A 6,796-nucleotide genomic window follows, 5' to 3' on the forward strand; every position below is an offset into this window, starting at 1 on the left:
TGACATTGGGGGGGGGGGGGTGGGGTGGCATGAACATGCGAAGGACTTAGACATGTTAAAATATTAAAATTAAGAATTTTTTTACTAAAAAATGGACCAAATAAGTACTAAGAGACCAAGGCAGGATTGACAAATTTTTACTCAACCAGAAAAATCGAGCGAAAGCCCAAAAAGGGCTTAAGAGTGGCCTCGGGACCAGTGGACTCCTGCAGAGCTGGGGAGTCGGGACAAAAACTAAACATATATATATCCTGGAAAAACTGAAAAACTTGAGCAATTGATTTGCAGGCATCGAAAATGACGACTGAAAGGATGACTGAAATTGAAGAAAATGTTGAAGACTTAATGGAAAGAATCAACCAAGCAGAAGTAGACTTGGTAAAGACACAAGATAAGCTGAAAGCTTTTGAAAAAGATGTGAAGAAATGGGAGTCAGACAGAAAAAGTCTGCTGGACAAGATCAAACACATGGAGAATTTTAGCAGACAAAATAATGTTCAAATTATTGGATTGAAAGAAGGAATCGAGAAAGAGAGCCAGTGAACTTCTTTGAAACATAGATCCCATGAGTGGTGGGAGATCACAAATTCAGAGAAAAATTACATATTTAAAGGGCTCACCGGATGCTCAGACTTAGAAAAACTGGAAATCAGTGACCATGACCAGTCCTGGTAAGACTTTTGAGTTACCGGGAATGGGAGACAATTCTGGGAACAGAATATGAATACTCTCAGCAAAATAATGGCCCGCCCAAGTCTGACCATGAAAAAGTGTTATTTTTTTCAAGATTTTAATGCTACTTTGATTAAGCAAAGGAAGGAGTTTGCTGATGTAAAAAGATAATTACATTCCAAAATTTTGATGATATACCCCGCCACTCTAAGGGTTGAAATAGCAGAAGGTAATCAGCAATTTTTCAAGACTAAGAACGAGGTGGAAGACTTCCTGTGGGTTTATAAAAATACTAAGGTTGCCAAAGGTGAAGTGTTTAAAATGGGACTAAGTAAACATTTTATTTTTTAAAACTGTCTTTTATTTATTGTTGAAAAGGAAATTTTATTGAAATGTTCATGGAGAGCTCAGAAAAGAGTGAAAAGGGTGGAGACTCCGGCCTGGAGAGGAGTATCTATAAAAGATGGTTCTAAAGGGAGCATTTTTTCTTTCTTGAATGATTCCAGGGCTTTTATTGCAGGCTTTCGGGATTTCCTCTTCACGTCACCGTGCGCAGGGTCACTGTATAATAGAAATATACCAGTAATAATAGAAGAGAAACTGACAAAGCTGGAAAATTTGTAATGGCACATTGTAAAATTTATGCAGATTCATGGACTTTAATATATATGCACCAAATTATGTCGATGAAGCCTTTATGAAAGATATCTTCATAAAAACAGCAGAAGGAAGACAAAATATACTGGTCAGAGGAGATTGCAATTTATTTCTAGATCCAATATTGGATAACTCAATCAGAACAGTAACAAAGGCAAAAGCTGCAAAATCGACATTATCATTTATGAAGTTTGATCATCATTTGAATGAAGTTTGCAGGCAGCTTAACCCTGTAGAAAGTGACTCAAGGGTACATGATTCACATCAAGGACTGATATGTTTTTAATGTCTTCCCAGTTAAAAAGTAGAGTGTAAAAATTGAATATTTGGCAAGACTTTTATCAGATCATTCACCATTAACTTTAGGAGAATGGGTGCATAAAATTTTATCTTGGCAAGTAAAGGAAGAAGAGTCATCTAGAATGATAAATGCAATAAAAACAGGCTGACATTATAACATATAATCTAAAAGAAATAAATAATATTTTAAACAATACTTTAAAAAAACTATAAATCAGAATTATTAAGAGATAAAAATGAAATGGAAGAATTTTTAACATATGTTTAACTCCAAAATTAGAAGATAAACAACGTTGATTTAGAAGCCCCTTTCACAAGAGAAGAAATCGAGAAAGCTTTGGGTACATTGCAAGCTATCAAATCTCCAGGGGAAGGATGGGCTTATGGGTTTCCTCCTGAACTCTATAGACAATTTAAAGATTTATTGATGTCTCTTATGATGGATATATTGGACTGACTGGTGGAGACCCAGACCGTCTGGAATCTGTCACAACTGCTATAATTACAGTGCTACTGAAGAAAGGTAGAGACCCATTAAAAACTTCATCATGTAGATGTAGTAGATCAAGTAGACAGGGGTGACCTCTGTCTCTGGCATTTTTTTAAAATCCTAGCTATCGAGCCACTGGCAGAGATTATAAGGAGAGAGCCAGATATTAAGGGCTTTAAAGTTGGACCGGAAGGACATGAAATTAGCTTATTTGCCGATGATGCGCTATTACATAATGTTATGGGCCCAGAGGACCCCAAAACACAGCAGCAATAGAAATTCACCAAGACAAATGGTTACCTCAACAAAAGTTGCTTTTAGTTATCTTTAAAATCAAAACAGGATCAAACTTCAACTTATTGCTATTAACTTACTTAACCCCCTTCTAATTCTAAGTGCACATGTATGTAAGGTGTATGTATATAAGTTCAGCAAAGTTCTTTGATTCACAGTCCAATCTCACTTCTCACTCCTCCAAGTTCACTGGTATCAGGCAATTTTTATACTGTGCACAGAATTTAACATGAACTTCACCAGGCTTTGGTGCTTGAAAGATAAATGGTTACCATTCAGTAAAGTTTTTGTCAGTTTTCAGAGAGAGACTTGTTGCTCATTGGACACCCACAACTGATTCCTCCTGTTCAGTCATTTAAGTGTCTTGCCGAAGAAACTTGCCCCATCAGGGTTTTCCAGATGATAACCTCTTTCTTTCAGGTCACCAGAGTTCCTTTCCTGTTTCCCTTATTTCAAGTGAAACATTATATAGCCAGCCATCTCCTCTTGTATGGACCACAAGGGCTTTGACCAGACTGAAAAAACTCAAAATCCGACTTCAAAATGGCATTTTTCCTCAAGTTTGCCAGCTTGTCATGTTCCAGTCCCAGTTGTTACTGCTGAGGGTAAAACTGCAGAACTGTTCTCTCTCTCTCTCTCGCCCTCTAAGAACAGCAAACTGCACTCAAATTGCGGAATAGGACCCAATCTTCTGAGTCCGTTAATCTGTTGCTTTCCTTTTGAGAATTTTATATACAATAATAAATCATTCATTCAAAATACAATCAAATGCATAGTTTTTTTATCCCATTAAACTCCCCACCACAACCCTATCCCTCCCACCCCACCCAAAACCCCTCTAAACTACCCCAAAAGACAAAAAGAAAGAAAGAAATGAGATCTACTAAAACAATACATTCAATTATATGCCATGAATTGGGACCATACCACCAATGTTTTAATAATTTAATCACATCCATTCTACGTACGGGCTCCAAGTTTTAATAAAGAAAGAATAATTATATTGTAGATTATATGTTATTTTCTCTAAAGGAATACATGATCTCATCTCCACATGCCATCGTTGAATATTCAATTTAGTCTCATTTTTCCATGTAACTGCAAGACATTTCCTAGCCACTACTAAAGCTAGCCTTAAAAAAGCAATTTGAAATTTATCTAATTTTAACTCCAAACTCAATGTTTTAATATGACCCAATAAAAATATCATAGGATCAAGTGGAATTTTAAATTTAAACATAACCTCCAAAAATTCCTTGATTTTATTCCAAAAAGGTTTAACCGTCTCACATCACCAAACCGAAAGTTAAAAAAAAGTACCCACTTCCTTATGACATCTAAAACATAAATCTGAAGAAACATATTTAAATTACTTTAATTTCTCCAGAGTCAAATATAATTGATGAATAAAATTATAATCAACCAAACTATACCTTACTTTTTCAATTTTAGTCACCACGTCCCTCACATATCGACATCCAATCATCTGGAGAAATAGATATTTCCAAATCTTTTTCCCATTTCACTCTCGTTTTATCAGCAACTGGTTTAGGCATTTTAGTCTGCAATAAGGTGTACATATCAGTATAAAACCTTTCTTACCACCATTGGTAAGTAAAATTTCAAATTTAGACCTTCTCAGAAGCCTCAAAGTGTGTCCAAAATTATCTAACAATGAAGCTTTAACTTGGTAATGAGAATAAAGGGTACTCAAAGAAATTTCCTATTTCTCTTTCATTCTTTGAAATGAAATAAAATAACCCACTTCATAATAATCTTATACCAATTTAATTCCTTTTTGTTCCCATAACTTTAGAAGTTGATTATTAACTGTAAAGGGAAAAAGCTTATTTTGAAACAAGGGTGTTTTAGCTGAGATTTCCTCTTGAGCACTAACCTATAGCTTCATTCTTATTTTTTTTAAGTAATAAGAAAAAAGCAATAACCACAGTTATTGAAATATAACAATTTCTCAAAATTTTAACATGGTTCCAGAAATACAACTAAAAAATAACTACAGAAAATCTGACAAAAAATGCCCTAGCCCCCCCAACCCTAACACTATCCCCTCCCACTAAAGCCCCTACCCCCTTAACAAAGAAAAGAATAGTGAAAGAGAAGGAAAAAATAGATGAGAACGCCCAGCATCTTTCATTTACTATATGATAAGGAGTCGCAGCGGCACTCAAGACCAGTCTTAAATTTTCAAATTAAAATAATCCAGATATGGGCTCCAAATCCTTTTAAATACATAACATTTATCCCTTAAATCATGTTATCTTCTCCAATGGAATACACAATCTTATTTCCAAATGCCATCTTTGTAAATTAAGCTCCATTTGATCTTTCCATGAAATGGCTATGCATTTCTTTGCCACTGCTAAAGCTAAATGCCATTTGAAATTTATCGAATTTATGTATCAAGCCCACTTCACTAACATCTCCAAGTAAAAAGATCTTTGGGTCTAAAGGGAATTTTATTTTTAACATGTTTTGTAAACAATCTCTTAATCTATACCAAAAACCCCCAACTCCTAATAAGACCATATTGATCATTGCACCAAAAACACCGATCTGAAGCACTCAGCTTATATTTTATCAAACGTTTTGGGGTCAAATATATGTGTATAAAATTATGCCACCAGTCTGTACCTAACATTTACTAACTTTGTCATAGTATCTCTACAAATGTTCCTCCAACGATCATTTTCAAACTGAACTCCCAAGTCCTTCTCCCATTTAAGTCGTGATTTATGCAGCTCAATCTTAGACATTTTCTGCTGCAGTAATTTATACATTTCTGAAATAAAACCCTTCTTCCCTCCATCTTGGTCCAACATTTCAAGTTTAGATTCTTTAGGTAAATGCAATTGTCTCCCAAAATAATCATACAACATTGATTTAAGTTGATAATAACAGAAAAGTGTGTGATTAGGGATTTGATATTTTTCCTTCACCTTTTAAATGATAAAAAAAAGGTTCAATTCAAAGCAGTCATAGGGGAGAGACGTGTTTGAACATCTCATCCAGCAGATTTGAATAAATGCCTGTTTTGTAGCACCCTTTAAATATATGAAGTTCTCTAACTTTGTTTTTACAAATAATTAAATACAAGCATGAAGAAAACCAGAGCACAAACAATGAAGATACCAATTTTAAAGCAATCCGTAAGTTTAGAAGTTTGGACTACCATGGAGTCGGAACAAGCGATGTCGAAATTTGCTACATTTAATATGAGTGGGCCCAATAATCCGAATAAATGTAAGAAAGTGTTAAATTATATTAAGAAGTTTAAGGTTGATATTGCGTTTTTTCAAGAAACACATTTAACAAACAGTGAACTTCAAAAATTAATAAGAGATTGGGTAGGACAGGTTAATTTGAAAACTACAGGGGTAGTGATTTTAATTCATAAGAGCTTATCTTTCACTTTGGAGTCAGTATATGAGGCAATTGGAAGGGTTTTAAAAGTTAATTGTAAGATTTCTTCAGAATCTTGGACATTGGTTAATATTTATGGACCAAATGTAGATGATGAGATTATTTTTCAAGATGTTTTGCTTAATCTGATAGATGCTAAGGATCAAATTAAGATGGGAGGTGATTTTAATTGTTGTTTGGACCCATTGATGGAAAAGTCAGACAATGTAAAGCTTCATAAAAATATGGCTAAGTAGTTATTGTTTTTGATGAACGAGTTTAATTTAATTGACATATGGAGGAAGATTATTCATATTATTCAGCTCAATATGATACTTACTCCAGAATTGTCTTTTTTCTGATGTTGAATCAATTACTGCATAATAGAGTGTCGATTGAATACAATTCTAGGATTTTGTCTAACCAGAGGACTTGGGGAAGTGAGAATTGAATGATTGGACTGTGAAGCAAAGACTTTCCTGAACATAGACATATTACATACATGTGCACTTAGAATTAGAAGGAGGTTAAGTTAATAGTAATAAGTTAAAGTTTGATCTTGTTTTATGTTGAAAGAAAATTAAAAACAACTTCACTTGTTTTAATCAGGCCCACTCAGTCTTGCCGATGACGTGATTGCAAAGTCACCCGGCAACAGGGCGAGCATCTGTGTGATGGTATCGTCTGGTAGGGATGGCTGCTATGTGCACATGTGTTCATACAAATATATCAAAATAATTCATGACATTGACTACCATGAGAACGGATAATCATGTTCGACCGATTCCATTACTGCACCCATAATAGTGGAAAAATATGAAAGATTTTCTGATTATGCTGATCTCCCCACCCCCTCAACAAATCTCCATATATGGACGAGCTGCTGCCGTGATGTCACAATAGGCAGGGTGCCCCTGAGGGTCAGCTGAGGGCCAGCTTGTCAATGCCGTGACATCACAATAG

At 34.9% G+C, this 6,796-nt stretch overlaps 1 long non-coding RNA gene across 1 annotated transcript; it reads right to left on the reverse strand.

Moving 5' to 3' along the window:
* Nucleotides 1-1,010: 1,010 nt before the first annotated feature.
* On the reverse strand, nt 1,011-6,694 carry LOC138739155 (uncharacterized). The gene is made up of 3 exons (XR_011342049.1): nt 6,589-6,694; nt 3,852-3,975; nt 1,011-1,233 (listed from the first exon to the last, which is right to left on the reverse strand). It is a non-coding gene; the product is annotated as an uncharacterized lncRNA (long non-coding RNA).
* Between the last annotated feature and the right edge of the window lie 102 nt (nt 6,695-6,796).

The sequence above is a fragment of the Narcine bancroftii genome, chromosome 7 (assembly GCF_036971445.1).
Source record: "Narcine bancroftii isolate sNarBan1 chromosome 7, sNarBan1.hap1, whole genome shotgun sequence".
Classification (NCBI taxonomy): domain Eukaryota; kingdom Metazoa; phylum Chordata; class Chondrichthyes; order Torpediniformes; family Narcinidae; genus Narcine; species Narcine bancroftii.